We start from the raw sequence: 24,864 nt of genomic DNA, 5'->3' as shown, positions 1-24,864 counted from the left end.
GGTCAGATCTAGCACAGTTATGTCTTTCCTAGAAAGGAACAAGCCTGGACTGCCTACCAACTGGCCTGCTTGTTAAATTTGTGGATTCAGGGATGAGCACCAGGAGAAGGAAGTAATGTTTTACACTGAGGGTGGTGAAACATTGGCTCATGTTGCTCAGAGAGGTGGTAGGTGCCCCATCCCTGGAAACATTCCACATTGGGTTGCATAAAGCTCTGAGCAACTTGATCTGGTTGTAGATTTGGACTAGGTGACCTTTAAAAGTCTTTTCCAAGCCAAACCAGTCTATGATTCTATGATTAAATGAGAAGCTGAGAAACGAAAGGTTGGTTTCAACAAAGTCATACAAGTCTCTGTGCAGCTGCTACCATGAGAAGGGTTTTAAAAGCAGAGCATGACTTATCCTGGCTAGGTGTGCAATTGTTTTGAACTAATTCAATCAGGATTCGGGAGATTATAGTGAAATAAAGCAAAAAAGAAAAGGGGAGGGGGAAGAGGGTAAGGGAGAAGATCAATAAAAAGGGTGGAGTAGCTGCTGTGATTAAGAAAAAAGATTACTGTTGATTTATTGATTCAGTCTTCGGCTTGTCATCTCAATCAAGGGGAGTTTTTTGTTAATGTTATTAATATTTATACTTCAGGACCATGTGCCAATTAGGTAAGACTGTAATTATGTCTCCAGGCCTGAAAATATTAGGCCCCATGTAGCACAAAACCTTCTCATTGCATGTTACTGGTTTGAAAATCTGGTGGAGAGTGTGCAAAAGTCCTGTTCTCTTTTCAGTGCAAGATGCAGTTCTTTGTGGTTGGCCTTCTTGGGATCATCAAAAACAGATGGTTACTCTTGTAAGCTTTTGAGGGATGTCACCTTAGCCAAGACCATCATCTGCATCCAGCAAGAAGTGTACCTTAAGCTTATCTTGAATCTCTCCTTTTCTCTGCAGAGACCTCAGGTTTGGAGCACTTCTGTCTTCAGGCATGGTGCTTGTGTCCGTTTGTTGGGTCTAGGACTTGTCCAAGTTAGCACAGCATCTTGGTGTAGGGTCTTATCTGCAATGAACAGCATGAATTGTAAGAGGTTAAGGTCTTCCCTTCAGTTCAAGCCAAGAATGGGATAGCGAAGACTCTTTTTTTTCTGTGTAGAGGGAAACATGAGAACTCCTTGTTGTGAAGTGGCAGAAGTGAGTCACCCAGGGTTTAGTCAAAGAAGAAACACATCAGTGCAAACCAGAATAAAACACGTGCTTTCTTCATTACTCATTATACCACAGTGAGAATCAAAATCACTCAAAAATTGTTGTAACAGCTATATGTTGCTTAGATAAAATAGTCTGGAAAGGATAGATTTTGTGGGAATCACTTCTGATTTATGCAATGCAATATGTGAAGCCAACTTGCTGTGATATTTTTTTTTCTTCCCCCCCTCCCAGTTATGTGCAATTATGTTAGATTTAATCAAGGAACTTTGAATTACTTGCACCATTCCGTAGCGCTTTCATGATGCCTCTGGGTGTCACTGAGTGAGTTGTAGCCATTGAAGTGTCCTGCTCTTGTAAACAACACAGTGGGAAAATTAATTTAAGACTCTCCTGTATATCTGGATGCTTAATCTTTAGGGCTGTGCTGTGTACTGGGTTGTTTTGCTGTATTTTAAGCAAAAATAATTACTTTTTTAAAGTTGGCTCTTACTATGTGCTTGACACTTGCCGTGTCAAACCCAGTCCTTCAACTTCCCATATGGGTAGCCAATGTGGTTGACATTTGGTCTTGAGATCAGTGTGGTCTAACACATCACAGTGCACATTGCCCCACTTCAGAAAACATGCAGTGCCGCTCTGCCTGCCAGCCCATGGGACAGAGCCACACCACCCATATGGTCCACAAGTGACGGAGCCACCAAAGCTTGGCGGGTTGGGTTGATGGGGACAAGTCAATGCACACTTCAGCTCTCAGCTCTTGAGAGCAGCTGAAACTTTGAGGATGGGTGTGAACCCACGTGAATGGTTTGGTAGCCACATCATCCATGAACCCTACCTTGCTGGCCTCTGCAAAGTGTTTTTCCACCCATGGAGCTATAGCAAGTGTATCGCTTCCAGTTTTTCTAGGTTCAGCTGCTCATGAACTCTACTTTAATATTATTAGAGGGATTTATGAGTTTCTCCTGTTTAAGAAGGTTTAATTGGTTCCTGTAATATTTCACACTTTTAAGTACAGGGAAAGTACAAAATGGCTTCTGAGGCAAATGGAGCCATCTCAAAAGGAGAAGCCCTTCTCCATACCACAAGAAACCTTTTAAAAGGAAACAAACAAACAAAGAAATAGGACAGAAATTTGTTTTTTAACATAACAACTACCTTGCATCAGTTGGAGTCCTGTGTGAATTGTCTTGGTGTGAACCCCTGGGTAGGCCAACAAATGGAGTCCTGTGTGAATTGTCTTGGTGTGAGCCCCTGGGTAGGCCAACAAATGTGACATGAGAAGATCTTGGCCAGTTCTCTGTGCAAAAGACAAAACTCTGTTGCCTCTATAGGTTTGTGCTGGGGCCATGCTGGCAACTCCTCTACTGCTGTGTTGATGCAATGGCCAAAGCTCTCTTAGCAGGCTGAGCATCAAGGGCTTAACCCCCAAGCAGTCAAATCATAGAAATTTTGTATTATTTTTCAGAAAGACTCTACATTCATCATCAATTCAACAAATCTGGACTTCAGATTTAGTTAATCTTGCAATGGTGGTGAAAGAAATGTGCTCTTTTTGGTAAAATCTGTCTTAGAAAAGACAGCAATTGATATTTAGCTGCGCAAAATAAATAGCTGTATAAAATAGAGCTTTCCTTCTTCCCCTACAGGAAAACTTTTGGGTTTTTTTGTTGTTGTTAATCTTTGCCTGCTGTCTTGCAGCTGCTGGCAAAGTGGCTTTGCATTCGCAGAGCTTGGTGGACAAATAAAGGAGTAAATAAAAGGGTTTGCTGACGCAGGCATCGCCAGGTACAATGCAGCACGTGAGCTGCAAACCGGTCAAATGGGCAAACAAAGCGATGTGCCTTCTCCAGTGTCCCGGGCAAAGTTAGGAGGGGTGGAAAGCAGCAGTGATTTATTTCTTTCTTGAGTGTGAATGTTTTTAAAACATTGCCGGCTGCTAGTGTCAACAGAGAGGTAGAGAGGAAGAAAAGCAGCAATAAATGCGTGACTGGAAAGGTGCATCAGAACACAGTAATTAAATAAGCTTTAGTTTTTGTTGCCTTTGATGCCAGCACAAGTACGTGAAAAGTAATGCACCGCAGAGGACAGGTTTGTGGTTGAAATACACTTGATAGATTTTGACAAATTAAACAGTTGTAAAGATGTTTGGAAGTTTTCCAGATCTTTACTGTTATTTATGTCACTGAACTTAAAAGAAAAAAAAAATTAAGAAAAAAAAAAACCCTCAGTGGTTAATTTGCAGTTCTTATAATTTTTATGATACTTATGTTGTTGTAAATTTAGCAGCGTGCGGCATCAGCTCAGCGGGATACATTTTATGTTGTCAGCTACCTTTTGACATCATAATAGATTTCAGTTGCCAAAGCTTCAGGGAGAGAGAGAGAATGAAATGTAAGAGCGCACTGCATGAGTGCTTGGATCAAACCCAGGTAGGAGAGGAACCCATCTGAAGGGTGGCTGCTGAAGTCAGGCTTGGTCTTTGGGGGACAATGGGGATGCTCCAGAGTCCTTATGCCTGTGGCAATAAATGTGTTTTAAGGGGCAAGGACAGATAAGATCCGGATAGGATTTGGCCCTGCAGTATCATTGATGAGCCTTTGAAGTCTGGGCATCTGCTTATGGCTGATAACGGCAGCGGTAGTGAGCTCCTCGGGTCTTGTCCCACTCCATAGACCTTCTCCTGACCCTGCATCCCAACAACAGCCAGCGTGGGCTGTGGCTGAAGTTCGGCAGACTGAGATCTGATCTTCCAGCAGTTGTCAAGCTCATTTCTGTTATGGTCTGCAATGTCTCTAGGGGTGCTCTCAGCTCCCAAATTATTTCTGTTAGTGACTTTCTCCATACGCAGTGGTCTGTAGTTTGCTTCCTGGGTAAATACAAGATCGAGAGACACCAGGTAAATCTCTGCTGTGCTGCAGGCAGATGCAGGAGCAGCTTTTGACCTGTGGGACAAAAAGAGAAGGTCCAAACAGGAGTTTTACAGGGTACCTCTGATACCTGAATTCACACATTTTGCTTTTTTTAGCCCTTTTTTTTTTTTTTTTTAATAGAGACTTTTTGCAATATTTTTCTTTTTATAGAGACTCTATTCTCTCTATTAATAGAGACTTTTCTTCTATTGTCTGGAAGAGGGAGAGATATCTTAAGTTTAGGTGGCTTAAAGAAGAGACACAGTTGTTTCCCTCTTGGGAGGCTTTTTTAGCGGGTTAAAATTGGTGTTTTTAATCTGAGGAGTGAGACCTGCCTCGGGAACGTGTGACACATGAAATGGACTTTTTATAAAGCATAGCTGTGCCCTTCCCATCTTCTGCTTCTTTCAACATTTGCCCTTTGCCTCCTAAGCCTGAAAATGGAAGAATTTATTAACGGTTGTTTCCTCGGTGTTTGTGGCATTAGCCACGTTTCTCAAGGGCGTTTCACGTGCTCTTTCCACTCTAATGGGATTGTCCATTGAGTTCAGCTCCAGCATGTTGGGGATCCATTCACACAGATAGCTGATTAAGCTGAACCTTCCTCATCTGTAGGTAATCCCAAAATATGCAAATTCTTAACGTGAGATTGGTTTTCTAACATTTTTGGGTTTATAATTAAGTACTTTGTAGTTGTCCTCCCCCTGTACCTCCCTCCTCATCAGAGTCTTTAGCTATGCTGACTTCAGCTCTCCCATTCCCTTTTTCTTTCTTGATCATCTTTCGTTTTCCCTGGAGGTAGCTTTACATCCAACTCTTTCTCTAGGTACTGCTTCAAAGGTGCATGACTTGGGGTAGATTTGGGGCACAAACAAGATTTGTGAGAAGGCCATCGTGCTACTGCTTGGGTTTTGCTGTGTCTTGCTCACCAGCGGCCACCTGCAGTGGGCACAGATGTAGCACTAGAGAAAAGACTGATTTACTCATTTTTACCATCTCCATCTTTTGGCAAAGGAGAGGTTGGAGATGGGACAACTGAGGGCGCTTTGCAAATTGACAGCAAGTCATAGAATAAGATGGTTCAGCAGTGCTGAGCACCAAGGAGCCGAGCAGAAGCATGGCATTGGCTCGGGCAGCCACAGCCCCGTGCAGACACCTGCACCACATTCCTGTGTTGCTCTTCAGGTGGAAGAAGAAGCTGCTCCTGTGGGTTGGAAGTACAAGATCAAATTTCCATCTTGCTTCGCAGCAGCAGACTAGTATGTTAGTCTGTGTTCGCTGGCTAGACTTATTCTGGCTAATGTTTGCCAGATTCTTCTATTACATATTAAAATAAGCTCTTATGAGTGGGTTTTATTTCTGTGCGCGTTTCAAAAAACTAGGCCAGCCCTAACAAGCACATTTTTGTGTTTTTGTTTTTGCGTTTTGTCATTTTACATATTGAAAAATGGAATGCAGAGAAAAAAAAAGAGGCAAAAAAAAGGCTTGCTAACATCAAAAAGAAATAAAGCTTTGCGTTACTCTGCCTAAGTGTTAAAATCTGACTGATAGTTTGTATATACAGACTTGGGTTTTTTATGGTGCTTCCTTTCCCCACCCAAAGATCACAGATGCTACGATAAAAATTAATGCCTTTTCAGAAAATGCTTTTCTTTTCTGAACTTGGCCTAAGGAGGGTCACACAGTGCTGTTGTTCCTAATAAACGTGGCCAGATTTAGGTACAAATAACAGCAGGCATGAATTTGTTGGGGGCAGGAACTTCTACAAGAAAATGCAGGGCATTTCTCCCTTCCTTAAATCCAGCTATTTCAATATCATAAAGTTTTTATTTTAACCATTAGGAGAGTAGCCTTGTTTGAAGAATTCAGCTCTAAAAAATGTCTTTGTAAATTGAGATTTTAGGACTACCTATTTGGAGGACGTTCTGTATGATAAATGACCCTTATAAGACAGGAGGGGGAAAAAAAAAAGTAATTTTGCATGTCTGCTTCCTAGGATGTGTGATAATAATAAATGAACATTTTATATATCATTATATATATATCATGGCAGAACAAAAATCAGAAGATATATTATTCATTATTCCTGTTACTTTATATTTAAAAGGCAAAGGTTTTTGCTTCTTTGCCAAAACAATGGCTACAGAATATATTTGTAATAATCCCTGCAAATATGAAGGGTGGAGAGATCTTCCAGGTCGTTAGCACCAAGGAAAGTAGAGATGCCTTTAATTGTATTCATTTGAACATTAATACATTAATGCTGAGATTTAAGTACTGTTACTATTAAAAATTAAACTGGAGGGGCAGTGTGCAGATCATATGCTTTAGTGTAAGTTGTCAGGTGCTGTGTTTGCATATTTAGCCTGCCATTCCAGCTCTGAAATGGACGTTTGAGATGAGATTTGGCTTTCAGAGGGAGGAGGGTTTGGTGTTTGTTTTTGTTGTTATTTAGTTGGGGTTTTTTTACACCACCCCTGGGTTTATTTCTGGCAGCAGCATTTCTTTTCACAGCTGCATTTATACCACCTGAGCAAAAGCAGCACTGATGAAAATCAGAGGATAAGAAAGAACTTGTTTGCTGTCCTGAAGTCCTCTTGTTCTTCTCCCCGTCCTCCCCCCGCTGTGTCCGCAGCTATTTTGCAATATGCAACCCCCTCCGAGCACTGCCTGCGGAACTGGAGTAGCTCTGGCATGTAGATTTCCCAGTGGGAGAACTTGTGTGGATGGTAATTTTAATGAGACCTGATTTAAGCAGTAGAATAGATCCATAAAACTAATACAAGCAGACTTTCAAGAGCTCTACTATTTGTCAGGGCAGTGAATTTTAGAGGCGCATCCATTGGCTTGGTAAAGAATATTATAATCTCGAAAACTTAACCTGTATTAATTCAGATTGTTTCTATGCAAAGTACTTTTGAGAACTTCTCAAATTCAGGGCAGGCCAAATATAGACTTATTTATTTTTGAGGCTCAGCTTTCGTCCAAAAATCGTTCTGGAACCACAGGACCTGAAAGCTGTGCTCTATATGAATGAATGCAGAGCCTGTACGAGTGCACACAGCTGTGCCTCTAAGCTGTGACAAACCTTTAGCTTTGCTTTTTTTCCTTCATTTAAGGCCACCACTTGGTCCGTGCATTTTTTAGCCTCTCTTGCGTTGTCACACCTAGTTATGTATGGCAGTAACACAGTTTTCTTTTGTCCTGTGGATATAGGCGTTACACCCATCCCAGAATCTGAATCCCACTTCAAGTAATAGACTTGGTCTGTAGCTTTTATTTTTCATCCTGGTGCTCAGGAGCATCTCTTGCTGTTGTTGGAAATTGTGTCGTTCTGCTTGGCCTTATTAAACTGTTTTCTTTTCCTTGCTCTCCTCCCCAGACCCTTCCCCCCATCCTGTTGTTTGCTTTTTTTTTTCCCCAGCTATTTTTTTTTTCCACTGCAGCTATCTCAAATGGCAGTGAGAAAGAGAGCAGGTGGGGAAACTCAAGGGAGAATCTTGAAGTGGGAATGAGAAGAGCTGGAACGTGTTGGCAAAGGCTGAGGAGACCAAGCAAGCAGCAGAGAACATGGGGGGAACGAGGGCAGAGGAGCACTGCAGTGGGAGAAATAGCGTAAAAGGCAAGGAGGGAGGGATGGAGGAAGAGGGCAAGGAAAGGGAGGTTAGGCATTTAGTAAGCAGGCTGAGCAGAGGGGTGCTTTGGGGACCCTGGCTCTCCCACCCCCTTGCCAGGCAACCCACCAGCTGCGCACACACAGGCAGAAAGGAGGTGGCCTCTCCCAGAGGTAGCGGTAGCGGTGACACGCATTTAAACAGGGAAAAAGTTTATTTGCCTTTCCTCACAGGATATGCTAAGTGATTTTGCAGTGTGAGTGGAGTGGCATTGTTGCACTTAGCTCTGCATTTATTAAATAAATTTGTTCTCCAACTCCAGTGTTAAGTGTGTATTATGAAACCTCGGAGCCAATCTTGGTGGGTTGCAGTGTGCAAATATTTTTAAAATTATGTAATTAAATAGGGCTTGGGCTGCAGTGTCCACTGAAGTGATTTATTAATTGAATGGTTTGATTCAATTTAATGTTATTTTAGTTTATACAGAAAGGCTCGGTATCTGTTTCGCAGATAGGGACATCTTGCGGGGCTGTCAGTGACGGTTCAGAGGTCCTTAGGAGGAATCTTTAGCACCCAATTAAATATTAACCAAGATGATGTGACTTGTTCTTTCCCTGTCCCCGAAACTATGTTTTGACAACTAAGGCTGGTGATAAAAATTTGCTCGGCAGGCTCGCTCGCAACGCACTCTATTTATCACTAGATTATTTCTAAATTAATCATGCTAAAAATCTTCCCATTGTAATTGTGCTGGGGCTCAGTGCTGGAGGATGTGTGTGTAAATAAAAAATGCCCCTTTTAATTTCACATTGGCTGTATCTTGCCGCTGCCGCAGCCCAACTGTATCTGTTTCGGTAAGAATGTCATTTTAAAGGTATTGTGGTTACTGAGCGGCAGCTGTGATTGAAAAGTATGTAAACTACTCTTTAGTTGCTCGTGTCATTTTTATATTCTGATGTCAGAACACAAGAAGGCTGCTTTAAATTTGTCTTTCACTGTGTATTAATTTTCAAGTCTAATTTTTTCTTGGGCTAAAGCATAGACTGCGTTCTCGGCTGCACATTACCATTCAGTGCCAAAGTAAATGGCTACTTGTGAAAAAGTACAAAATTAGTTCCTGCTTGATTACTGTAAAATACATATTTATTTTCGTAGGGAGAGTTTTTATTACCAGTGCATAAAGTACAATTACCCTGCATGCTATCGGTGACTTAGAAGACGAAGTAATCAAGCACCATATATTTATTACTGTGAAGAGCAATAAGTTTTAGAGCCGTGCATTGCTTTCCCAAAAACCAAGAAGGAGGGTACAAGGGGGTTTAATTTTTTGTGGATTTCTCTCTTTTTTTTTTTTTTTTTCTCTTCTAAGCTTGCACTATGTGTTGTTCCTGCTCTTTTAATGAAGGCCATTTAAAATTAAATCCTCAGTTAATACGACTGCATAAGAACTTCTTTGTCTCTGGATGCCCAACCATTGAAAATTAAATGTGGTTGTGGATAAGTATTTATTCATACCATACCTCACACCTGATCTTGTGTCAGGATGACATCATCTTTGCCACAAAGATTTCTAGTGGTTTAAAAATGTTCCGTTGTGAAATAAGTGGGAGAGGTAGAAAAGGGGCAAGGAAGGCAACAAAAATAAACTACTACTGGGATTTGATGTTTGGCCAATTAAAAACAAAATTAAAAAAAAAGGGGGGGAAAAAAAAAGATATTCTGAGGTCCACATGCTGCCTTTGATCCCTACACAGGACTTCCATTTGTGCCAGTGGTTGTTCAGCCACAGGGAAGGCTGTATATGACTTAATTTGTATGTTGTGGGAAGTACATTTTCCTAGCATGTGGTCTAGCTTACTTGAAGAATCTGAAATGCGTTATAAATGTAAATGCTGTGTTTAAGTAAAACTTCATTATGTTTTGGTGGTTTCCAAAAATGCACAGGATTTGACCTTAAAGTGTTATTTCAAGGTGTTATGATGTATGAGCTAGACTTTGTAGTCTTCTAAATTAAATCTTTGAACATGTTATTATTGTATTTTGGCATTGGCAAGATGTAGTTCTCAGCTATTTTCTGTCACAGCCTTCATTTTTCTAACGAGTTACAAGACAGGGCCAGATTCTTCTGTAAGAGGATGTGTGTGCAGGATGGGGATTACCCTGTGCTAACTGTGGTGTAACCAAGGAAGGATAAGTCTGGCATTCACATCCCAGTCAAGGTCAAGACAGCTCCTCATCCATGACTTGCCATTGGGATGGAGCTGATGCTCTCACAGAAAGGTGGGTACAGCCACCACCCACCACCATTCCCCTTGACTGTTGCCAAGCCCCATGGAGGATGTGGTGAAGGGTTTAGAGTTTGGATCCAAATCTGGTTCATATATAGAAGGAGTTGTGTTTCTGTTTGGAAAATATGAGCCCCTTTTACATAGCCCAGGTGTGGATTAGCTGTCTAAACCATTCACCCATTCCTGTGTTTGTGGGAGAACTGTTTTCAATTCTTACAAAGAGGCCGTACAAGTCAAGCTGTAGAAACAGCAGAAGGGATCCAAAAATGGATTTGAAAGGAAAAAAAATGGAGGGGAAAAAAAAAATTAAAGTGTTTGTGATCTCAGGTCGGTAGTCTGGATGTAGGAGCAGGCATAACTGCTATACATATGCTTATTTCCAAAGAAAATAGTTGCAAAACATTTCCACTTAAGTCTTGAGTGTTCAGGGCTTGTATTTCTTCTCCTCTCTGTAACAACCCTGTGTTGGCGCTACAGCCCATCAAGAAGCATTGCTGGCATCCATGCTGCACTGTGCACCCCCCAGGTGGCTCCCAGGCACGACCACAGGGAGAGGCAGGGTCTGGGCCAGGATATGTTGTTGCAGAAAAGTCGATTAAGAAGAAAAGCTCTGAGTCAGCACCCAAAGCCGTGGCTATCGGTCGCCAAATCGCTGGAGAGAGAGCATCTTTGAAGTGTTGGTTTTGGTACTGGTTTCAGGTTGTGTGCTGGGGGTATGAATCACAATGGTGATGCGGCTGATTTTCCCTCAAGAACAAAGCCAACCCCAAACAATTGTGGGGCCGCCTTTTCGGTCATTTCACCTGGCTGTCTTTGCCTGTCCATCCTCAGGTGGTCTTCTACCATGGGCTTGGGGTAGAAAGGGAGAGCAGCTGTGCAGCCAGTGCATATTGGAGGCTTGTCCTCTATCCATGGCCAGCAGATCCCCATTTTCCTCCTCCTTCACAGGCAGGGTGGCTCCTGGTTGGGGGCAGCCTGAAATGATAGGTGCAAATATTCAGAACCCTAGATGGGAAGGACACGGAGGATACCTTGCTTCCCCTCCACCTAATTCCTTCCCTGCGTCCCAAATAGGGTGATGCTTAGAAACACATCCAACCTCGAGTTCAAAACGGATCGCTTACCCGTGGTTCTTGAACAGCTAATTTTGCTGGCACATTATTATTCAGCCTCTGCTATTTTCACACTGTGACACAAAACTAGAGAGAAGAGATTGAAATTTTGACCGGTACGTTATCCTGATACCTGAGATGCTGTGTCGATATGAGACTATCTTTACCACAAGGACTGTCTTGGTGGTTTTAGAGATCCCAGTGTGAATAAGTAGAAAAAAACAGAGCTAATAGCTCAAGAAGCAAAAATATTTTTTTTTTTTCTTAAAGAAATTGATTAACATGCAAATATGTACTGTATGCATATTAAATATCATTTCAAAATGTGATGGGCAGGAAGCATAAGTGATGCCATTTGGTTTTGTGGCATCAGTGTGGGTTGATTAAGGGGGTGGGGATAAATTTTGGGGATTATTGATATAGCATGAGTAGAGCCAGATGGTTGTATTACACATCTTTTGTGTTCTTGTTTGCTTCTTAAAGCAGTTGCAGAATTTTGCCCTGGGCAAAATTTACTCTTTGCTTCTATGTTCCCCTGTGAATTTACTTTTGACAAAGTACTTCACGAAGAGGGGAAACACTCTGCTTTGTGCTCACAAACTCATCTTTTTGCCGTTCTACTCAAGAAATATTTTTTTTAAACTTGTGAAATAAACTAGCAGTTAGGTGCAAGTTCAGTGCCTGTGTGTTGTGTGCTGCTATCCCCTCCAGTCTGTGATATGGAGCGTGTCATTTTGTGCATTTTTCTTGCAGTGTTGGGGAGAAGAAGCTGTGGCAATGGGAGCCAGTTCAGTTTAATGCGCTACTTATGTAGTATTCTTCCATTAAAGAAATGTTGTCTTAAAGATTAATGAGCTAATTTTTCCACTACATTTTTTTGTTTAAGTTTTGAGATTGTGGTCTACCTGATTCGTGTGATCAAAAACACACTTTGTGGTATTCAGGTTGAGTGGGAGAAGGTTGTGCTAGGTAGGTGGTTCTTCACTGGGTGTTTGTGACATTTGTTGGAACTGCTTATCACCAGAACCAAAATCTACGTGTATTTGTTATTTCCCTTTGAAAGCAAAGTTTTATTTCCCATAAAAAAGATGAGGTTTTGTTGAAGCTTTGTAAGAAATATTTGATGTCTCTCCTTTTTTTTTTTTGCCTCGCATCAGTTTTTGTGGGGGTAACTCCGCGGGCTCAGCTGAGGTTACTCCTCATGTACATCACTGTAGGCTCCTGGATGAGGAGGTCCCTTTCCATCTAGCAATTAGAGTGGAAACAGTTGTGCTTGTAAATAGGTTTTGCCCTCGGCCTTTGTCCCTGTGTGGAACACACTGCTTGCAGGAGGTGAGTGGGGTCACCTCACTTGCAGTGGTAGGGCTTTTATTTGGGACCAATTCACTCAGCCACTGACTCGGTGACCCTGTGCTGGCATCCCCTCTCCCAAGCAAAGGTGACCCCATGGATTGCCTAGGCGGTAAGCAGCACCTTTGAGCCCCTTTTGGGGAACTAGTACCTGATGCAAAAATGGGGAGTGGGCATCTCTGACCCTACTGAAATCTCTGCCTAGTTTACTCACAAGGCTGAGGCTGAAGAAACTTACTTCTCATAATGATCCCATTGTGCTCATCCTATCTGATCAGTTCTTGAAATGTTTTAGTAAGTCTATCTTACAACATTATAAGAAGATAATCGGCTGCCTTAGAAGGTCCCCATCTGGAGTATAGAGTTCTTTTACTGAAAGATGTTTTGCCTTTCCGAGATAGCTCTCGCATTTCATCATCTGTTGTGCAGAGATGAAGTGCATATGAAAAGTCAGTGACTCTGAATCCATCTGTTGTTATTATTTTCCACTGATAATTGGCTTGAACAATGAAATGTCTGTGTCTGTAGCCTTTGAAACTGTACACCCTGTTTATTTTCTGGAGGTCTCGCTCCACTCTCACCCTTCTCTCCTCCTCCCTCCCCCTCTCCCCCCTTTATTTTTTTTTTTGTGTGTGTTTTGTTTTATTTGGGATTTTTTTGTTTTGTTTCATTTTTCTCTCAAGCTCATAACTAGTGGAGCTTGCATGAAGATGACATCTTTGACTCCGTGCATCAGTATGTGTCACTCAGCATCTAAAGCTTGCCTGCCAATTTTTGTCTGGGTCCTATGTCTGTTCTGTGTGAGTGTAGAGTAGGCTTACAGCAGGAAAGCTGGCAGATTCAGAGCTCATAGATATCTTACCTGAAATGTAGCATTTATTTCACTTTCTCTATTAAAATATTAATTCAGAGCCCAGTATCTTAATACCTATGGAATTAGATACTACCTGTAATTGTATAATATATTCAGTTGCATCCAGTTTTGCATGATACAGGGTATTAATATTGGATTCCACTAACAGCAGTTCCATTAGCTTGCTCAACCAGTATGAGATATATATGAGCAGGGAGGCATAACTACCAGCCAGAACTGCCAAAACAGTCATTAGAAGCTCCATTGGGATGGACAAAGGCTTTTTACACAGTGATATACTGATTAAATTTTGTTCTATGGTTTATTTGCATCAAGGTTAGATCAGTATCATCTATGTGAATCGTATTATCTGACACCTTATTTGGAAGGTCATTTCAATGCAAAAATGGTGCATGATACAGGGGCTCTAAAATTTCTTGCCGGATTCTTTTGTGGAGGATTTTTATCCTTTTAGGCTTGACTAGCTCATGGTAGCAGTTTTATTGTGCTCTAACGTGGTGAGTTTACCAAGGCAAAGTAAAAACTGCCTTTGTACCGTATGAGTGCTCAGTGGAACTGAACGCACTTGATCCGCATTAAAACTGCGAGTTGTATCCAGAATCCTTTGAAATAATCTGTGGCGTGTGCTGGAGAATCCAGTAGATGTGTGTTGCATCTTTTAAAGCCTAAATCTTTCTGCCTTTGTCAGTACTTTATAGAATGAAATTTTGGTGCTGGACGCAGTCCGGTCGTCCACGTTATGCTGTAGTCTGGAGCACAAGAGAGTAAGGCAGAGGAGTATAATCATATTTGTGTTTCAATGGCAATCATTTAATACTGCAAGTTATTAAAAAATAATTAAATTACCAAAACCAACATGTAGCTGGGACTTACAATAAGAGGTCAATGTGATTTGACTCCTCAAGTTAGGAAGGGACACTGGTGAATTCCAATTGATTTAAAATTGTACCACTTCATTTTATTTCTGGAATGGAAGGATAAACGAGACTGAAAAATAATTTATTTCTCTAGAAGCAAGAGTAAATCTTGGTATATAATTATGTATATTTGATTATAATAATAAATGCTTAGAGGTGCTTGGTGGTTATCACAGTCTCTAATTTAGTTGGGTTTTGAAGCAAATATAGTTTGGAGGGGTTGTTTTATGAGAATAATATTTTGAAATAAATGTTTGTAAGGGAAGCTTCAGAAATTTCTTTCTTTTCCCCAAGTAAACTAGTAAATAGGCATGCGTTATACAGTCATTCAGAACAGCTAAATTAAATCTGTATGTGGAATAGCTTTTATATAGCAAACAAAACAGGGACAGTACAAGCAAATTCAGGTTTGATCTGACAACCACAGTCTCTCTATTAATTTAAAATCCTCGTTAAAAAAATATGGGGCCAGAGATGTATTGGATTTCAGTCCAGTTAGTGAAAATGAATTTTACAGGTGGTGTTTGGTTGTGTTTCTTCTGCTCTGGTGAGATGGGTGGCTGAGCCAAAGCGGGCACAGCACACGATTCAGCTCTTTGCCAGAGCAATGCTCAGATTAGAAATGAAGGTTTGGCGTGGAGTTGTTGGTGCTGTTGTTATTTACTATGACATGAGCAAAGCGTGATTTCATTTGATTTTGTAGCTCCTATCCCCTTAAACAAGCTGTGTAGCTTGTCAGGGATCAGGACAGGTAGCATGCACAGCAGGCGTCTGATTTGAGCCAGTTACTCATTTGCTGAGTGTTTGTGTTTATGCAAAGGGGCCTCTTCCTGCATATTTAATCTACAGTAAGGCAGTGGCTTTTGTTGTGTTTAGACCACATACCTTCAGTCCTTCCTTACACTGCAGCCAGTGTTGAAGCACAGAAAGGCTGGATAGTCAAAAGTGTTTTAGTGTTTTCAAACTCTCAACTTTTCTGCAGTTGGTTGGGAATTACTGTACAGCTCTAAGCCTTTTTCTTCCTCATTAATGGGTAAGTTTGCACTCTGGTAGAATAAGATACTTTTGATTCTGTTCTATTTTACAAATGCACAAAATGTTTGCTTGTTTGTAATTGTCTAAACCTCCCTCCTTAAGCAAACTGGTCCAACTGAGGGAGTTTGTTGCTGGGAATTAGATCAACAATACAGGTGTTTCTGGAATATACTTCTGAATAAAGTACTAAATGTTGTATTGCAATAGGCAGGTATTTGGGGGGGGTTAGGGTGGGGGGGGTATGAGTTTGGTGTTATTATTCTTTGTACTAACAAATCCTGTTTTGTAACTATCCTGAAGATAATGCTTCCATTGTTAGCTAAAAGCTTTCAAACAGTGTGCAATGCAGAACTGCAAAAGCAGCAGCAGCACACACACAAAAAAAAAAAAAAGAAAGAGAAGGAGGGGAGGGGTGTGTGTGTAAAAACCCCACCAACCCTCTGGTCTTTATTGTTTCCTTCGAAAGGGTCCTCTCTAGAATGTCTGTGCTGTAATATGTGGAAATTGAATCGTCTCTTCATTGATATTAATAGCACACTAGAGATGTTAGCCATGATGCAGAGTACCAGAACTGTGGAGTAGGAAACCTGATATTGCAGGGGGAAAAAATGACAGTCCTACTGCTCCTCAGTGTGGGAGACATCCCTTCCAGAGAGCAGAGTTTGCATAATGGCATCCTGGCTTAACTATTTGCTTATAGGTGTTTTAATCTCGGGGCTCTGTCTTTTAGTAGAGGCGTAATTACTTGTCGCTTGCTCCTGCACTTATTAACTGCGCAGCTCGGTTGCTGGTTCAGTCTGGACAAATTAGTTTTAAAAATGACTTTGGAGAAAATCTGTGCCGTGTGCCCGTGCATCGTGTGTACTGTACGTGTAATGTAGGCTGAATCGGGAGAGCGTCGGAGTCCAACGAGAGGGACTTGGTATCAAAAATTAAAGAAAAGATGACAAAGGGCACGTCTTCAAAGCAGACAGTTGTAGCACAGGCAGCGTTTGGAGAAATGTGGAGAATGTGCAGCGAGGCCAGAAGTAGTAGTTTTGGTTACCAGTTAACTATTTCCTTCGTTTGAGTAACTCCTCTCAAACAGAAGAGTGTGCTGTTCCACCACATGTTGGAAAGTGTGAGAATCTGAATAAAATTTCATCAACCTTATTAAAATATGTAGGGACTTTGGTCTTCTTGGGTACAAATCAGCCTACAGACTCGGAGGCATTTATTAACAATAAGACTGCTGAGGGTTTTTAATAACAAAATTACAAATACCGTATCTAATTGTAAGTGTATTACTTTTATGCACCAGTTAAAAAAAAAAACACCCAACTTTTTATGAGGAAAAGTACCTCAGTCAAAGCACCTTGTGTGATTAGTGCTATTGTATTCTTAAATTTTGATTGATAGAGATAATAGTTTTCACTTAAAAATACAGACAGGTACTTTAACTTTCCATGACAATAGCTATTTGCATTTCTTTTATCTTTTTGTTTAACATTTGTGGGGGTTGGGACGGATTTGATTATTAACTCTTATTGCACACCGAGGTAAATGCTAAAACAAAGCTTTTGTTAAAGCTTCAAAGGTAAAACAGCAAATATTGTTTTTAGGCTTCAATATTTAAAGGCTGTTAAAGGATACCTCGAAAATATTTTCACATGACCATGACCAAGAGTATCACTTGCCTGTCAGGTAGGAGCGAGGAGCCCCGGCCGCCGCCGCTGCCCGCGCTGAGGGGAAGCGGGAGGTGGGAAGCCGGAGGCCGGGGCGGGCGTAGGGGGCGGCGGCGGGGGCTGGCGCGGCCTGAGCGGCCCCGGGCGGAGGGCGAGGGGTGGGGGGTGGTTGCGGAGCTGCTGGGGCTGCCGTGAGCCGAGGTGAGGGTGAAGCAGCCGGAGCACAGCACGGGTCACGGCGGGGGGTGGTGGAATTCGGCGCCTGCGGGTGGTGGCAGAGCCGTCAGGCTTTGCCGAGGTCCTGGCAGTGCCAGGCAGCCCGTTATGAGTCCCGTGGGAGTCGTGGAAAGTAACGGGTCTGGTGCCTTGGGCTGCCAAGCGATGCTAGCGAGCGTTACCTGTAGCCCCGCACCTCCGCCGGCTGCTCCGCGGTGCTCGGGGAAGGGGTATGCCTCTCCCTGCTTTCGTTAGGTGAGGTCAAGTTTCGAGAGGAGAGTTGCAACACCGAGATTAAATGGTTAAGGCTGTCGTGGAGGCACGGGGAGTTATTTTAAGGAACGGGGAAGATGTGGCGAGCCCAAACCAGGCGGCAGCAGCAGCGTTTGATCTGCTGGCTCTCAGCAAAGTGCGAAGAGAGGAGATGAGCAGAGATGGCCTCTCCTCATTCAATGGGGCATTTGACAGGTTTGGTACTTACTGGGAACACGTTATGCTCTTTACGTCCCAGGAATTCAACGAGGGCCATCTCTGTTATTCAAAGTAATTCTTGTGAGGCAAATAACCAGTCCAACACGGAAAGATACAAGACTTACTATAGCTGTTCCAGTTCTGTATTGGGAGTGATCTGCTCCTCACTTGTCTATTAACTGTACCCAGATTTCCTATAAGAGCTATTAAAAAGGTGGTGGTGGGGGGGGAAATGGATTGTGATGAGTTCATAGCATTGCCTTACATCTAGTGCTGCTTTTCCAAGGTCACAGTGGACTTGAAAGGTAATGCTGTTTTGAAAGACAGAATGTGCTGTGCGTAGCTTTGTCCTCGTAGTGTTATTTATTTTTATTTTATTGTATTTCTGTTTAGAATAAGTAATAAGTGCCAACCAGAGATTCTGAACAGCCTGCTAATGACTGAAAATGAAAGTACAGTCTGATTTGCTCCCTCCTTCCACCGAGAGCCAGCAAAGTAGTGAGCATTAATATCCCTGTGTTTTGGCCTGTACCAAATCCATTTCCCCCTCTTCAAAGCGAGGTGGAAGAAGTGCACTTTAGTCTCTTGCAGTTTTACTGTTCACCTGCATTTCACTTTCTGAGGAGGTGATAATGACTCCTGGTATAGAGAAACCCCTGTGCTGCACCTCTAGAGATTTATTGCATGATGCACGGTAAGAAGTAGCCACCTTGACAATGGCCAGGAGCAATATTTCTCCTGTGGGTTATTTAAAATACTTAGGTGTTTTGTTTTGGTTTTGGCTTGTGGGTTTTTTTTTTTTTTTTAGGTTGCTGGGTACATCTTCAAAAATAAAACAAAATAGGTACAACAAAACTAAACAGACAACTATTAACCCTCCTCAAAACAATTCTACATTTGATCAGTGCAGACAACCCGAGTTAGTGCACTGGGTGAGCAAAGGAACCTGTCTGCAGGATTGGGCCCACGAGCTTGCCTGGTACCAGATGTTGCTCTTCACAATCAGTGTACATCCTATATTTTCAGGATTAGCAAAACACCAAATGAAAAGCCTTTTCCTTTTTATTTTCTTTCCATCTTACAAATGTACAGCTGACAAAATCATAGACTGCATCTTCCCTGCACAGGACAAGAAAATAATAATTATGAGAATAGTAGGACATCTTTCATATTTCAGCCTGTGTGCAGCTGAATGTGACTCAGGGAGTTTTGAAGGGAAAGAAACAGCTGCATTAGATGGTTATGGTTCACTTTATTTAGATGAGATTACTGCACAGAAGTGCTTATTTTGACGATCAGGTTTTGATGTTTTAAAGGTTTCAGGAAGCCTTGCAGTAAATATTTTAATCAGACACATTAAATATATTTCAACTGGCCTTATATATATAAAAAAGTCAATCTAAATAAAATTCCAGGAATAAGTTTTTGTGGTACTATTGGGTGTGTGTGTTTTCTCTTGCTCACTCTCTTTTTTTTTTTTTTTTTTTAATAAACAGTCTGCTTTCTAGGTAGTGAAGAAGAGATTCCTTTGCTGCTTTAGGTTTCCAGTAATGAATTGTAGGCTTCTCAAGACTTGGACACTGGCAAAAAGAAATGTACATGTGTAATTCTAAGCTGGGCAGCAGCTCAACTGGTATTCTGCTTTCCTGTGTAAAATTACTCACAGCCAGTTTGTGTGGGATCAAGGTCTTAGTTAATCTATTTTTGGCTATACCCAAGGCTCTTCTCATTTAGATATTAGTGAAAATGTTACTAAGTAGGCTTTCATTCTGCAGTGCTCTCTGTTGCTGCATATTCTTTTTATTACTGGTTCAATTTGGTTTTACAGTAGTCAGAGTTAGGATTCCATCCTGCAGCCTCCTCAAAATGACCTCCATGACCTGAAGGACACAGCTAAATCAAATAAGTGTTGTGGGATCAAGAGTAGCAAGATTCAACCTGACAGCAGGTATAATGGCAAAGCCTCCTATCTTTTTGTACAGTCCCTTGGTATCAGGTAACTAGGTAGGACCTCATCCAGAATAATAGAGGGGGGCTTTCTGGTTAAAAGTCGACTGAAAAGGTGATGGCACTGGCTCAGGTTGTGATCTTTTAAAGGTTATTAGAGTTGTCTTTCCAAAATCCTGTCCAAGTAAGCTATTTTTACAAGTATCTCTGCATCCCAGAACTTCAAAATGTCTTACAAAAGCTTTTACCTGTCTTGCTGGTGGGTAAACTGAGGCACTCAGTGAACGAACCTCACACTTTCAGAAATGCCTGGTAAAGCCTGAAAAGGGCATAGTTTTGTATGGACTGTTCCCTGTGTGGGATGCCACTTGAGCTGAGGTGGGAGGGTCGTGGGTGCTTGGAGACCTTCTCTCCATTGATGAGGCAGTAGGACCACTGCTGCTTGCAAAGTGGATTTTTGTTTGTGCTTTGGCTTTCTATTTTAATCATCTCCTTGGGGGAAAATCTGAGTATAGTGAAGTGTCTTGCTTTGGTCGGATTTTTTTCTTTGTTTGCTCCACACACACACTTGCAGTGTTGATGGTACTTTGTGTTTATCTTAAAGACAGCATGATGGAAGGAATGTGTGTTGCCTACATCAATTTGCTCACCCATATAAACATTACCAGGAGGAAAGTCTGTATTTGTGTTTTTGCATTTTGAGATACTCAACTTTTAGACTATTAATGAGAAATTTTCACAGGTGGGAACAGCTGTCTCTGCTGCTCATTTTAACTTCAGTGGTACCTTATCCAAATTTTTGAAAGCCAGGTAGCATGTAGCAAGACTCAACCAGAAATGAAGGCAGTCTGAATTTCAACCAGGGAGTAATTCATGAGAGGAGCTGAAGTCCTTCCTCTTCAGCCTTCTGTGGGTGTTGTCCTTGGTAGACCCCGCTGGTTTCCCACCAGCTAATGGTGGACCCAGTGTTGCTAGGTTTCCTTGGAGCATATTCAGTTCACATATGACAGAGGTGTTTAGAAAATGTTACCTGCCTTTTAGAGCGTTCTGAAAGGGATGTTGTATGCACATTTTATGCAAGTGTGTAATTTTCAGCAGTTTCCTTAAAAAGTAGATTTTAAGATGGTTCGTTTTCTACCATGAAGACTCAGGATAGAAATGAAGTCTGCTTGCAAAATACTGCCAAAATAAGGATCTGACTGCCAAATACCCAGAAAATTTATAAAACAGATAAATATGAAAAGAGGTTTAAAGTGTCAAATCCGAGATAACCCCTACAACAAAGCAGGATAAAAGCCTTTATTGTTGCTAATCTAAGAGCACATCGTATGCCAAAGGTCATGTATTTTACATAAAAGATGTATTGTTTTACATACCCTCAGGAAGGTGAGACCTGACCTATTATGATGGAGTAGTGTTATGTCCTTTACAGTGCAGAATCAGGGATGTCTTGTACATGTAGGCCAGCATAGTACACAGGGCTTTCTAGAGTATAAAACAGGTACAAATTTTGGTCCTTGATCTTCTGGTGCTGCATTACAGCTACTGTGAGAAGCCTCTAACTCAAAATACTAAACAAAAGTAAAACAAACCACCAGTGAGCAACAGATAAAGCCAATATTCATTTCATCTCAAGGTAGCCTCTCTTTTTTTTGGTTTTTTTTTTTGTTTTCCTGGCTAAAAAAAAATTGGGTTTCAATGGTAAAGAAGTAATGCCTCATTTTCATTGTGAAAACATTTTCCTTCCAAAGTAAATGGCAAATGAGTACATTTTCTTTTGAAAGAACTTAATGAAGATTCTGATTTTTCTTTTTCTTTTTTCCCCCCCCAGAGGTTGATATTTCACTGCTTCAGTAAAAAGCTTCACCTACTGATGTAAATATCATAACTTGCCATCTGATGAGTTTCACAAACACCCCCAAAACTTCACATCACTGTGTGAATTTTATGAAATGGAGTTTCACGTAGCTCTTACACATCCACATGTCACTGACTTTCCGTTTCGTATGATGTCATCTGTGTCACCAAATTATTGCATATTTCTTTCTTGTCTTTATTGCATGTTGCTCTGCCCCCCCCCGCAGCAGCAGATCAACATTTCAGTGAAATTGTGTTCTAATTTTACTCTATTAAAGGTATTTGGTCAATTGATGTGGAATTAATTCTGAATGCTGTTAGTGGTTTGAGTTAGTAACTTGATCTAAATTAATAAACAAATGTTTTTCTTTTCTCTTGTACCATATGTTGATCCCAATTACATGAACAGAAAGTGGCAGATTGTCATGTTTCTTAAAAGATTACATACTCTTTTGCATAAGAGAGAGTACACAAGATGCAGTAATATACAGGGTAAAAAAAAAAAACCCTTACACGTGCTGTTTTCTCCCTCCTACTTTTTTATAAAGATACACTTGAATTATTTCTCTTTCATACCCACTGCTCTCACCACCTTGGCATACTTGCCGTGCTCTTGGTAATGCTTAACGACAAGATATCCCAAGACAGGAAACAACTTTTTTTGAATTAGCAGGATGCAGCTAGTTTTAAAATCTCATCTAGGAATGTGTCTCTATGGAAAAAGGATAAGAAGAAGGGGGGAAAAAAAAGAAGAAGAAAAGGATCTAGGAGCTAAAATAGCAGTCGTTACAAATGGTCTTAAAACGCCTTAAGTAAGGAGAACCCATTCAGACAATAGTCAGATTTCTGAAACAAAGGACTGAACTCATCTATTATTCAAACTGAAAATAGATTGATAGACATCAAGATTAAGAAAGTTTATGCTAGAGAACAAAGATGTCTCATCTGCATGGTGTTTTTTTTCTCTCTCTCTCTTTTTTTTCTCCCCTCCCTCCCCAAACCCAAGTTGTTCGTGCTGAACTGAAGAGCCTCACACTGGCTGGTACTGATCAGCAGCAGTCCTGTGACTTGATTGTTTTTATTAACTCTCTCTGAAAGTCATTCACCATTAAACACGATTAGATTAGTTTGTTGCTTTATTTATGTTTGTACTTGCAAGTATGCTGCCAATGAAAATGCTTTGGGTGCTGTTGCTGACACTGACCCAGCAGTCACGTGTGTTACCTTCTTTCTCTGCAGGGTAAGAAGAGTGACCTTTTTGGGTGGCTGTAACTGAAGATTGCTTCACAGGAGCAACTGAAGAAGGTAAATATGCTGCTTTGCACACAGTTTCTGAAGCATGTCTGACGGAAGGATCTGATCCTGCAAACCCCAGGAGTGAGCCTTAGTTGCACAAGTAAAGGCTCTCCCGGTGACATGGAGAAAGATTGGGGTGTTGGGCTTGGACCTAAGCTACTGGAGTCATCGCTGTGCCTTAAACCCGTGTTTTGTCTGAGAAGCCAAGGGTTTAGGTGTCCAGTTGTATTTTAGGAGTAAGACCACAAAGATACACTTCTTAGCTTTCAGCCATATTCTGAGAAGGCTGCTTGGTAAATGTGTGTGAATGAGAAGACCCTACTCTTGGTCATCTTGGTGGCCATATGGCTAAGTCCGTGGATCAGCGTCCATGGGTGCTTGGCTGGGAGCTGCAGTGATACGGGTCCCCTTCCTTACCAGGACAAATCCGTGGGTAATGGTCAAATCAGCTTCAGCGCTGCTTTGTCCCAGGCTTAGACACTCCTGGATTCACAGCAGCGTGTCGAGCAGAGCAGGAGAGAAGAATTTAGCTGTTAATTTGATTGCTTATTATCACTGCAAAAATTAAAACACATGCTTTTGAGTCTTTTGGAGCGTAGTGAAAAGGAAAGAAATATCACTCTCTGCAAAATGATTTTTATTTAAAGCAACGTGAAAGTCCCTTTCTTCTAAATTAACTCCTTGCCTCTCTCCTGGTCCAAAGTTTCAAGCTGGAAGGGAATATTCACATCAAAAAAAGTGGTGATTCACAAAATTAACTTTCAGAAGAGAAGAGTAAGGCAGATCAGTGTTTGGTACTGAAGGGTGTCATCTGACTGAGGTTCATATGGCTGCTTTATAATCACCTTCTTTCAGAAATTAATAGTCGGTTAAGCACCATAGCAACAAGCAACACTGATGTAAGCGTTGAGCAGTGGCTGCTGTTCGCTGTGATGTCAGTGCTCGTTAGTGCTGTTCTCTTGACCTTGTTTGAATATAAAATGGTGATTTCATTTTAAACTTCGAATTTTGCAGAATGACTAAATGCATCGGAGCGAATTAGAGCTATTTTTATTTTAATTTTATTAAAATGTACTTCAAGGGGGGGAAAAAAAAAAAAGGTCCCTGTTCTCTTCTGTTTTAAATTAAAATAGATCTGAGGGTGATGTGTGGTTTTTTTTTTTCTCCCCCCCCCAGTTCTTTGTTGCCAAAAGTATCTATTTAGTGAGGATGAAATCCATGAAGTTCAAGTGAATATTGGAATCCATGGCCATGCCGATGGTGTATGACAGTTGTATGATCTTTCCCTTTCTTGAAGATTTGAATATCACTGCTTTGTTTTTTTCCTTTATGGTAGAGGCCATGAGTTATGAGATTCATTTCAGCTATTGGAGAAGCAGCAGATCCTGCAATTTGAGAAGATGGTAGTTCCTTGCCCTGCAGTGTTGTTCTCCCTTTGAGTTTTTGTGAAGAAGGGAAAAAAATTAAGTTCCAGGTGCATCAAAGGCCCTCAGATTTACTGGCATTCTAGGGGAGCCACAGTCATGAACAGGATGCTGTGTTACCCAATAACATTAGGAATTTTGATTGTGGTGACTGCAAAACAACCTTTAGAGTCTTAACTGCCTTTAGACTCATCTCATTTTTGTAGGCCATAACTCAAAAAGCAGACATATTTTGTATTGCTACCATCAGGACACCATCCACTCCATATGTGCTCTCTGGCCATGCATCCTTCAGCAGTAGGCAGTGTGGGTTGATTTGCGGAATATATCACTGGAAAAGAGTTAGATTTTTCAATCTGACCTCCTGGGCAGAGCTGGTAAGCAGGGTTCATCCAAACTGTCTCCTTGAATCTGGTCCAGGTTCAACGGGGAAACCCTTAGGACTGGAGAACTATGGGTCAGCCACAGTGTGTGCTAGCAAGGGTGCATGTGGAAGCATGTGCTTTCAAACTGCACAGCAAAATTCACAACTTGATGAAAACTCAAGTTCTTCAGTGTGTCCTGTAATTTAGGACTTTTTACCTGTGTGGGAAGATTTGGCTCTGCCCTGCTTTCGCTGCAGCGAGAGGTGCTGTTTTCAACAAAAACCTATTTGCTGCAGGATCAGTCCATAATCTTGCAACATATTTCA

General features: G+C 41.4%; 1 protein-coding gene across 4 annotated transcripts in view; it reads left to right on the top strand.

Moving 5' to 3' along the window:
- Positions 1-24,864, top strand: part of FOXP1 (forkhead box P1) — a 399,727-nt gene that overhangs the window by 149,872 nt on the left and 224,991 nt on the right. For all 4 annotated transcript variants that reach the window (XM_054161346.1, XM_054161354.1, XM_054161309.1 and 1 more), the window contains exon 3: positions 22,693-22,758. The gene's annotated coding sequence lies outside the window, so the exon portion shown is untranslated. The remainder of the gene's footprint in view (positions 1-22,692; positions 22,759-24,864) is intronic.

The sequence above is a fragment of the Dryobates pubescens genome, chromosome 1 (assembly GCF_014839835.1).
Source record: "Dryobates pubescens isolate bDryPub1 chromosome 1, bDryPub1.pri, whole genome shotgun sequence".
Taxonomy (NCBI): domain Eukaryota; kingdom Metazoa; phylum Chordata; class Aves; order Piciformes; family Picidae; genus Dryobates; species Dryobates pubescens.
Note: the sequence above shows the minus strand (reverse complement) of the source record. Positions and strands in the feature narration are given on the sequence as shown.